The sequence below is a fragment of the Stegostoma tigrinum genome, chromosome 4, assembly GCF_030684315.1.
Source record: "Stegostoma tigrinum isolate sSteTig4 chromosome 4, sSteTig4.hap1, whole genome shotgun sequence".
In the NCBI taxonomy this organism is placed as follows: Eukaryota; Metazoa; Chordata; class Chondrichthyes; order Orectolobiformes; family Stegostomatidae; genus Stegostoma; species Stegostoma tigrinum.
Window position 1 is genome coordinate 35,680,756 of NC_081357.1, and position 12,190 is coordinate 35,692,945.

Genomic DNA, 12,190 nt, shown 5'->3' on the forward strand with positions numbered 1-12,190 from the left:
AGGGACGATGAAATGTGTTGCACTCCACTTGCCAGCTGTTACAGTTCAATGAAAGTACCAGTTTGCATTGTCTAGGCACAAGACTGATTTGAGGGTTGGCCATAAAGCTGGCCCCGCACAATGCAGCCACAGCAGACAATGGGTAGGGTAACAGCAAGCAGTCAAGTGAATGGCAGTCTGTGTTTATTCTGTAGCTTGAAGTTAAACAAAGATGCTTACTGTTAGGAACTGTCAGTTTTCCCGTTTCATGTTCTGCTTCATATGCCACCACCAGTCGGTCACACTAGCAATTCTGAGAAGGGAGATAAAATGGAGATTTAGTATTGTGTGGGTAACTTGATTAATCACTGACTAGGAGCAAATATACACTTATTATTAAAGAAACACCTATAGAAACGAGTGCAATGACCGAAAAAAATGTTTAGCACTCGTTAAGAGCCTCAATATATTTTAATCGTTCTTTTTTGGTTTTGTAGGCTGCTCCAATCTAGATTTAAAATAGGAAGAGAACGCACTGGGAGGACAGCTTCCATGGCAAGCCCCTGTGAGAATCCGTGCTCTTGCTCCAGTCAGTTTTCAAAGTGTCCAGAACCTTTAATTTGATACTTTTTTTTCCACTGCTGTCCACCACTTGTTCAAAGAAAACACATGATGCAATCACACTTGTCAGCAATGTTAAGAAAGGGAACATGTTTGAGGGATTCTCTTAGCTTATGTCCCCCACCACGTTTCACAGCTGAGCAGCTGCCACGGTTGAGTACACAAAGGATGTCTGTAAATTGGATTATTTAAAAGACAAATTGATCGCCCCTCAAAAAACAAATTACCTGAAACTTATCTCGGGGTAAGTACTCATCATTCCCAGTGCTTACTCCTACTCCAAAGTTCTCCTTTAATACAGTTCTCACAATCTACTTAGCACTTAATCATTCAGTCAAAAATGCCTTCATGCCATCTGAGAATACTTACTCACTGGCTGGATTCCACCCCCTTTTCTCAATCTCTTTTCAGCATCACCTGCGATGTATTAGGCATTCACACAAACTAAAGAGTCAGTGTCAAAATATGTAGTTTACATTTTTTAGCCTTTTATCAGTAATTACGTGCATAAGTTCAGAGTTGCCTGTTTATTGCACAAAAATAAATAAAATATTACAGTAACTGAATGTATCATTGTCTGTGTGTTAAGACACCCCTATTGATGTTATCCAGACTCAGCCATTCTAATCTAAATCCTGCGTCACTTTTGATCATTACTTTTCTCCACTGAGCTGGGTCTTTTATCACTGATAAAACTCCTCTGGGTTACATCAATTACATGCCTACTGACTTCCCAGTACTTCTTGCCTTTTCCTCATGGAATAATAGCCATATGTGCATGCACATATTACACAATCTGGATATTTACTTGGAAAGAGAATATTTCTCAGACTATGTGACAAAGTGCAGCAGAATTACTGAATTGTTATGGAGCCACTTGGTCCATCATGTTTGCATGTGTTGTCTGAACATGTTGACTTTTAGCCAATCTTCTGCCTTTTCCTTGTAACCCTGCACATTGCTTCCATTTAAATAATAATTTAATGGCCTCTTGAATGCCTCAATTGAATCAGCCTCCACAACACTTCCATGCAATCCACTCCAGACTCTTAATTACTTGCTGTGTGAAAAAGTTTTTCTCAACCTGCTTTTTTTGCATTCACAAATTACTTTAAATCTGTGCTGTCTGGTTCTTAATCTTTTGATAAGTGAAAACAGTTTCTCCCTATCAACTCTGTCCAGTTCCCTTGTGATTTTCAACAGTTCTATCAGATCTTCACTTAGCCCTCCCCTCTCCAAGGAAACCCATTACAAGTTCTTCAGTCTACTCTCAAGTTCTTCAGTCTACTCTCATAACTGAAGTCTCTCATCCTGGATCAGTTCTTGTAAACTTTTTCTGCATTCTCTCCAAAGCATTCACATTGTCTTGCAGAACTGCATACAATACTCCAGCTAAACTGTAGGTAATGCTCTACATAAATTCAGCATAACCTTTTGATTTATATGCCCTTATTTAAAAAGCCTACAATGCAGTACGTCTTATTAACTGCTGTCTCTAGCAGTTCACTCCATACATGCACGACCCTCTGCATGAAAACGTCACCCTTCAGGTCCCTTTAGTTTTGGACTCCCTTAACCTGGGGAAAAGACTTGGCTATTCACCCTATCCATGCTCCTCATGATTTTACAAATCTCTAAAAGGTTACCCCTCAGCCCCCAGCACTCCAAGGAAATAGCCCCAGTCTATCCTTCACTACCACATGCTACCAGGTATGCTTTGCGGTGCCCTGAGTCTTCAGCCATGTCTTGATATCATACAGAGTGAATTGAATTTGATGAAATTTGGTGTCTACAATGCTGGGAACCTCAGGAGGAGATGAATCATCCACTCGCATTTTAACTGAAGATGGATGCAATTGCTTCAGCCTTGTCTTTTTAGTGAAAGCTGGGCCCTTGCATCATTGGGAATAGGGATAACTTTAGAGGCTTTTTCTCCTGGTAGCTGTTTAATTGTTAACAATCGTTCATGATTTGATGTGGGAGGCCTGCAGAGCTTAGATCCGATCCATTGGTTTTGAGATTATTTAACTCTGTCTATTTCAAGCTGCTTCCATTGTTTGACATGAGAGTATTCATTTGTTGCTGCCTCACATGGTTGACACCTCATTTTTACATATGTCAGGTGCTGCTCTTGGCATGCCCTCCTGAACCCTGGGATTAAACTGGAGTTCATCTCCTAACTTGACGGCAATAACTTTTTTTCCTACATTTGTGGGATGTGGGTGTCACTGGCTGGCCAGCATTCCTTGCCCATCCTTAGTTGCCCTTGAAAAGGTGGTGGTGATCTGCCTTCTTGAACCCCTGCAGTCCACCTGCTGTGGGTTGACCCACAATGCTATTAGGGAGGGAATTCCAGGAGTTTGACATGACGACAGTGAAGGAATGGTGATATATTTCCAAGTCAGGATGGTGAGTGATTTGGAGAGGAACTTGGAGGTGGTAGTGTTCCCATATACCTTATGCCCTTGGCCTTCTAGATGGAAGTGGTCATGGGTTTGGAAGGTGCTGTCTGAGGATTTTTGGTGAAATTCTGCAGTGCATCTTGTAGATAGTACACACTTGTCAATGAGGTCCACCTGGCTCCAATCACTACAGCAAGATAGATGACTTATGATGCCAACAGTATGGGTTCAATTCCTACACAGGTGAGGTTACCATTACAAAGAGGCTCTCTTTCTCAAACTCTCCCCTCACCTGAGATGTGGTGATCCTCAGGTTAAACCAACACCAGTTGCTCCACTCTGTCTCTCTAATAAGAGAGCAGCCCTATGGTCTGGCAAACATACCTTTACTTCTGGGTCAGAAATCTAAGGTTCAAGTACCACTTGCTTCAGAGGTGTGTTGTAGCATATCTGTACAGGTTGATTAATGCTGTTGATCATTCAATCTACCAGAGGTGCATGTGTTATCACAGTCTACTCTTCACAGAAAATATAAAGGCATAAGACCAGTCGCCTTAATGGTTTTTCTGCGGAATGCTTGGGCACAGCAATAATTTATCTTTAGCAACTTCTGCATAATGATAAAAATTTGCTTGTTAACACATCTGTACAGCTGTTTAGGCTATATTATGCAATAGGAAAAAATCACAATTGCCTGCTGTTGGTGTTGTGATTGTTGAAGTGGAACACTAGCTTTCTTTAACATAAACAAGATCCATCAGAAGGGCTCAATCAACATGTATGAGACTTCAGCAGAGTGAGACAAATATCAAGTGAGTTACTGAATATACTGTTCCAACTTGATTTCAAAGTGGACCATCAACTGGTATATCCTTTCCAAATTCAACTTTTTTTGGAGTTAAAATCAGATTAGGACAGTAGTCTTGAAGTAAGTAAAAGCCTAATTAAAGGTTATAGCTGCCTGATTCTGCTGTTAGAATTCAAGCATCTGAATTCCTATGTTGAAGTGCGGTGTTGACGACTGTAACTAAACGGGTTTTCTGAACGGATCTTTATAAGAAGGGGAGTTTTTTCACTGCATACATAGTATGGAGCATGGTAAGACAATAAGCCAAAGGCCAAGTGTGTGTATTGACTATGTTGTCAGAAATTTGACTTAAAGCAGAAATTCAGTGCAGAGGCAGAGCAGAGTCTTATGAGTCTATAGCACAGAAAAGGACCATTCGACCCATTAGGTCTGCACTGGTCAAAAACAACCACATAATTATGCTACTCTCATTTTCATGCCCTGTAACTAGAGTCTACTGCAAAAACTCCAGAGTGAGAGGTGAATGGGAAAGGATAAAAGATGTGGAGGTCAACCAGCAGTGAGACTAATGACGAAGTGATGCCGTAAAGTTCCAATGCGACATGAGTGTAGGGAAAGAAGCTGATTGATGAGTAAGATTGGTGAATAATTCTAGTTTTTGAAGTATAAGTGAGGTCTTCAGTTTGTATTCGGGTCTCCAGTGTTTTCTTTTATCTTTCTTTAAAATCTACTTGAATATTCAATTTAGACTAGTGATTATTTTTCTTTTCAGTTTATGAAAACAAAACATCATTACAGTGAGGAGCAAAGAGGATAAAATCTCAAGTAATTAATTAATCAGTTAAATTAAATATGGCAGTGATGACAAGATTGGTGAAATGTTGCTGCTCTGCAAAACATGGAAACTACTGGACACCAACATGATGGAGAGCTTACACTTCTGCAGTGAGGGTTTGCAACTCAAGGGGCTTTAGACCTGAATTGTGGAACTGGAATCTGAGTTTCAGCCATTTCGGCACCCAAGGGAGGGGCAAAGGTGCGTGTACATTTTGCTCCACAGGGCAGTTATACCCCTCAAATTAGGTCATTCAAAATTGGTCCATAATCAGGGACAGGCAGGTGGGAATGCAGGTGAAGCAGATATGAGCACCAAGGGGCTTACAATTTAGGGGCTCAGCCCCTACAATTGCCCAACAGTTGCAAAGATCTTGCAAAATGTGTACATGAGAGCGAAGACTACAGGGTGGACGAGCAAATTAATCACAACACCTTGGTTCAGGAAACAATTCAAGCAGTGGGAGGAAATAGGAACATATCATTGGAGGAGACAACGTAACAAGGGAAATAGGTGCTGTTCTCTGCAGCTATGAATGAAAGTACCAAAGACTCTGCTGCCAGCCCATTGACAGGGTTAAAGATATCTGTAAGCTGGTGAAGAAATTGGAGAGGGAGAGGTGGGATCCAGTTGCTGTTGTCTACATTGATACCAACAACAAATGTTAATAAAGTAATGGAACACAAGCCTTATTTTTAGCTGCAAGAAGGATCTTTAAATTCATAGGAACAGGAGGAAGCCTGTTAACCCCTCAAAAGGTTCTGTCATTCAATTAGTTCATGGCTGATCTGTATATTATTTCAATTTAGCTGCTATGGTTCTGTAATCCTTAACATGTTGGCCTAACAAAGGTCTATCCTTGTCAGCTTTGAAGTTTTCAAATGGCCAGGCTTTAGCAGCTTTTTTTGGGTAGACTCAGTTCCAATTATTATTTCTATTGTTTCTATGACATCATCCCAGACAGCCTTGCTGTAATTAACTCATCAAACTCAGTCGCTCCCTTAGGTCAATGACACCCAACATCCTCCCAATGACCTTCAAATCCTTCTTTCATCAATAAACATTTGAATGCCCTTTGAACCTATTTACGTTATTGACATTAAAACCTTTCTCTGGTAACTAATTCACCAAGACTATTGCTTTAGTGATCAGAAGTTGCAAAAGGAGCAAGGAATATAATGGAAGTGAATGCTTTACATTGACAATGCTGCTGTCATTCAGAACTATTCATACTGAATCTCTGTATCTTTCCATAAACAAGTTGTGTGTTGGTGAATCTATAGATGTAGTTTGTTATGAAATCCATCTGCACCTCACAAATTTCTAAGAAAAAATCTTCTTTCTTCTGAAAAGGTCCAGCAGTGTAGATTCAAAAAACCTAAATGTAAAACATCTCAGAGTACTATGAATGTAAGTGCATCTGAATGTTATTCTTGGTTTCATTCCGACATATTTTTCTTGCTTACAGAACAGTCGCAGAAACGTAGCTTTCTGGACTGGATAAACAGCACAACCAGTGCCCTTTCAACCCCCATAATATCCTCAAAACGGAAGCACTCAGTTACCTTCTCCTCAGCTGATGCAAATGGGTGGTCCGCTCTAGTGACCTTATGTGCCTTTTTGGCTATACAGCTTCCTTGCTTTTTAACTTTATTCAGATGTTTCCGATATTCACCCCTTCCCTTATGCACTGAATTTATTTTATTTGCAATGCCACTGATGTATTTTCATGCACTGTGTGGTTTGGAAGTCATTGCTCTTTGTCTATCTGTTTCTTTGACAAGATATTACTGATCCCTTTACTCAAGCTACATTTTGGCACCTTAACCTCTTCAATGTTTTTCTTTCTCATCTTCCAAAGACATTGGGCTAATTTTGCAAGATTTCCCTTCTGGTAGCATATATCAAAAATTTGGAATCCTGCTTCCTGTCTTGAAAGTTCATTGGTGTGAACACTTGGTTGTTGAAGTTCCATGTGAGCAATAAATGAAATTTCTTCAACTTCCAACTGGAGCCATCCCAACTGGAAGTAGGGCAGTTCACATTATACAGTTGCCTAACCCTAGCATGGCCTTGCTTTACTCACTTTCATAGTTCAGTGCAAATCAAGCATTAAAAACACATCTGACTGGGAACTTCCAATTGGTGAAATGAGTAGGGGGGGGTGGCAGGGATGAATGTGGGTGTTGTAAAGTCATGAGGCAAGTGTGTCATTTCAACATCTTAAGGCCAATAGGCCCCAAATCTCCAGTAATAAATCCCAATAAAGACTTGACATTCAAAATCCTGAAAAAAGCCTTTCAGAATGCTGGAGGTAGGCAAATAGCCAGCCATGATAACCTGCTGCTACTCAACTATACCACTGACTAATGAATCAAGGATGATGACATAAACCTAGGAAAATAAGGTTATTGGATCAATGGAGCAGGCCGTTCAGGGCCTCAAATCTGCTCCAGCTCTCTATTGGATCATGTCTGATCCACATTTTATACTGATTTTACTTTTTGGTTTTGTACATTCTTAAGGGAAAATCTAAAGACCACAAGACCAGAAGACATAGGAGCAGAAGGAGGCCATTCAGCCCCTTGAGTCTGCTCTGCCATTTAATAATATCATGGCTGATTTGATAATCATAGAATCCCTACAGTATGGAAGCAAGCCATTCAGCCCATCAAGTCCACACTGACCCTCTAAAAAGCACCTCTTCCAAACCGACTCCTTTCCTATAACCCGGCATTTGCCACAGCTAATCCACCTAGCCTTCACATCCCTGGACACAATGGGCAATATAGCATGGCCAACCCACCTGACCTGCACATCTTTGGACTGAGGGAAAAAAACTGGAGTACCTAAGGGAAACCCATGCTGTCATTGGCAGAACCTGCAAACTCCACACAGACAGTCACCTGAGGGTAGAATCAAACCTAGGTCCCCAGTGCTAATCATTGAGCCATCATGCCACCCCTCAACTCTACTTTCCTGCCTTTTCCCATCAACTTTGATTCCCTGACTGATTAAAAAATCAATCTATCTTAGCCTTGAATATGCTTAATAACCAAGCCCTGGAGAGCCTTGTCTGATAAAGAATTCCACTGATTCATTAACCCTAAAAAGAGGAAATTCCTCGCCATCTCTGTATTAAAGGCACAACCCTTTACTGTAGGAGATAAATAGTTAGCTGTCTTTTATTTCCTTTCCCTTTTCAAATAAAGATGTTTCATAAGCAGTTTTAAAATCATTGGATACTAATCTAAGGATTCCTGACAGATTACCAATACATCTTTTGTCTCTGTAGTTACTGCCGTTAAAACCCTGGACTGCCACAACTTTTCTGAACTCTACCCTGACAAATCTCCTAAGAGATTAGCTAAGTTTCAATGAGGCCACCTGTCTTCTTCTATATTTGAATGGGTATAAACTGATCTACTTAGCCTGTCCTCATAAAACAATCCCTCCCATGTCCGGTAACAGCCTAGTTTTCAAAAAGGGGGTGGAGAGCAAGATTAGGGTATTAAGCTTGATGATCAACTATGAACATGTTAAATGTCTTGAGGGGCTGAATGGCCTTCTGCTCCTATCTTCTATGTTTCAATGTTTCTCTAGGTTGTCTCCAATGCCAGTATATGTTTTCTTAGGTAAGTTTGTAATATTCCAGTGTCAATCTGTGGAATGTCTTGTATATTTTAGCAAAAGCTCTGTTAGCCTTCTCTATTACGCATTGAATTTGGATGCTAGCTTTTAGCAATTCATGGTTATAGCTTTCTGTAATCTTTTTCCATTTAAATAATATTCAGCTTCTCTTTCTTCATGCCAAAACGCATAACCTCACATCTTCTATGAGCATACCTCACATCTTCCCTTTTTTTTCCAACTGTCAGACTGTTGCCCATCTCTAACCTGTCAGAAGCCATCCACAAACTTTTTATGTCAGCCTCACCATCTGTTTTTCCACCTGTTTTTGAGTCATCTACAAACTTACCTATACTATGTTCACTTTTCTCATTCAAGACTTGAATATATTATTTAAATAGCTGTGGACCCAGCACTGATCCCTGTGACAAAGTACTAGTTATAGATTACTGTCCTAAAAATGCCCACCTATCCCAACACTGTGTCTTCTATTTGTTGGTTAATCCCTTATCCATGCTAGAATACCATCTTCAATATGATGGGCTATTATCTTATTAAGCAGCCTAGCCTTTTTAAAAGCCTTCTGAAAATCCAAATACATTTCATTCACTGCTTCCCCTTTATCTATTCTGCTTGCTACCCTCTCAAAGAATTCTAGCAAATTTGGCGGGCATAATTTCCTCTCCAACAAACCAATCTGACTCTACTTGATTATATTGCATGTTTCTAAATACTTTGCTATTACATCTTTTATATTAAACTCCAACATTTTCCCAAGACATGTTAAACTAACTGCCCCATACTTACATGATCTCATCTCCTTTCCTTTTATATATAAAGGTGTTTCAAAGGCAACTTTCAAATCGTCTGGAATTTTTCCAGAACCTAAAGATACCTGATAGATTACTACACTGCATCCATTATCTGTGTAGTGACTTTCTTTAATATCCTAGGGTATACCCCAACAGGTCCATGTCATGACCTCAGTTGAAAATGACATTTGAGCACTTTATTTTGGACACTGTTGTAACGCTCGGCCCCTCTTTCTTCTCTTATGGAGAGTAAAATGTGCCTGGCAAAAAGTACGGAAATCAAGCACTGGCTCTGAAATAAACAGCCCATAAGAGTTAGAAAGTGAAGCAGAGGTCAGTGAACAGAGTGATGCATACAGATCACAAAAGAATAGGGACAGTTGCTGACTGCATTTGAAGAGGAAAATTTCACTGGATGGTCAGAATACAATTCATTTTCAGCAAGAATTCCTGAGGATCTTGGTTCACCATGCTCAGTTTGGAAAGATAGTTGAAATCAGAACATTATAGGACAATATTAATACAGCCACCATGGATATATGGCAAAGGCTATGGGTCCCAACAGCATCTCGGTGCTGATTATGAAGATTGGTGCTGAAGAGCTATCCAAATCGAAGTCAACTGGCACAGCTACAACACTGGTATCTTCCCCAACAATGTGGAGAAATTGCCCAAGTTTGTCCCACGTACAAAAAGAGGACAAATCCAATCCAATTCAAACCATTACTGTGCTAGCAATTGATTCTCACTCAACAACAAGACAATGGAAGGTGTTGGCAACAGTGCTGGCAAACCGTGTTTATTTAAAAATAACCTGATCAACAATCCTAATCTTGTACCCCGCCAGGGCCATTTGCTTCCAGATCTCATCCCGGCCTTGGTCTCAATGTAGAAAAATTATTAAATTCTAGACGTGAGTTGAGATTGACTGCCTTTGGCATCAAAGCAGCATTTGATCAAGTTTGATATCAAGGAGGCTGAGTAAACTTGAAATCAATCAGAATTGAGGGTAACTTTTCCACTCTTTGACATTGTACCTAGCTAAGTTCACTACATTTGCTTGGAAGCCATTCATCTCAGCCCCAGGACATCACTGCAGGCAACCTCAATGACTGTCCTCAGCCCCAACATCTCAAACTGTTCTATCTCTGGCTTCCCCTCCATCATTAGGACAAACATGATAATAAATGCAGTGTTCAGTTCCATTCCCAGTGTAACAAAATTATCATAAGATGATGTTAGTCTTCATATAGATTGGGTATATAAACTTGGCAAGAGTAGCCTTGAGGACAATTTTATAGAATGCAGTTGGGGCATTTTATCAGAATAACAAGTCATGGGCCCCAACCAAGGAACAAACTTTTTTTCAATCTGATGAATTGCAACGAGATGAGATTAATCAATGATCCCATCTTTTAGGAGTCTCAAGAAAATAGTTATCTTAACATCATAGAATTTCACACAGAGTTTGAGGGTGAGAAAATTGGATCAGAATTAGTGTCTTAACTGCAATAACAAAGCTACTTAGATAGAGTTAACCAAAGTGGACTGAGGAAATAGATTAAAATGGTAAATTAGGAGCAGCATGCCTTTTAGGAAATATTCCATAATTTTCAAAAGATACATTCAAATATTGCTAAGAAAAGATGCATTTTGTTGAAGCTTTTTAATAATGCTCAAGTTCTGTGCTAGTAAACAGCTAAAAGGTAACTTTCATTGGGTTAAAATGGAATATAAAGAAGGATGACCTATCCATGGCAGTCCATTGAAATTAAGAATGGTATTAACATATAAGAGAAAAAATATACAGATTAGTGTTAGGCTGGGAAACTGGGATAATTTTAGACAGCAGGAAAGAATTGCTGATGAAAAGGAAGAAATATTATGAGTAAACTAGGAAGAAATACAAAACAGACAGTAAAACTTCAAGCTGTAAATATATATAAGATCCAGAGTATTGGTTTCATAGAGAATAAGGCTGGAGAGCCAGTAATGGAAAATTAGCAAATGGAAGAGTCTTTGAACGAATGTTTTGCATATGTCTTAATAATCAATGGCATTTAAAGCATCTCAATACTAGTCGTCTCTTGTAGCAAGGGAGGAGGAATTTTAAATTGCCATTAGAGGAGGAGCTCGAAGCAAACAAATGGAGTAAGGCTGACAATCCCCTGGATCTGACAGCCTGCATCCCAGAACTTGAAATATGTCAGTGCAGAGCTAATGGATAGATTGGTTATACTTTCCAAAATTCCCTAGATTTGGCCAAGGTCCCAAACAGACATCTGATGCATGTTTTCAAGAAAGGAGAGAGACAAAAAGCAGGGAACTGTAGGCCAGAGATAGTAGGAACTGCAGATGCTGGAGAATCTGAGATAACAAGGTGTAGAGCTGAATGAACACAGCAGGTCAAGCAGCATCAGAGGAGCAGGAAGGCTGACATTTCGGGCCTACACCCTTCTTCAGAAAAATGTGAAGAACTGTAGGCCAGTTAATCAAACATTTGTCATTGAGAAAATGCAGAAATTCATTATTTAGGATGTCATAGCAGGGCATTTGGAAAATTGTAATCATAACGCAATCAGATAGAGTCAACCTAACGTAATGAAGAAAATCAGGCTTGAAAAATTGATGAGGATTTTTTGAGGAATTAACTGAGGTGAATAAAAGGAAGCCAGAAGATGTGGTGTATTTGAATTAACATAAAGCATTTAAGAGGTTATTGCATAAAAAATTATTGCACAACATAAGAGTTCATTTATTGGGGATAATATATTAGCATGGATACAGGATTAGCAAACTAACAGGAAGCAAACTGTTAGGATATATAGTTCATTTGGAGGTTGGCAGTGTAGAACAAGTGAATTGCCACAGGGATCAATGCTGTGACCACAAACATTTCTAATCTACAATGATGATATAGGTGATGGACTGAATCTATTGTAGACAACGTAAGTAACCATACACAGTTAGATGGGGAAAAAGAAGTTCTGAGGTGATACATTGGGCAGAATTTTACTGATCTCCACAAGAAATGCAGGGAGACAGTGGCACTAGTGAAAGAATGGGGATCTACTTTGGAAATTTTCTCAGCAGTGAGCTGCAA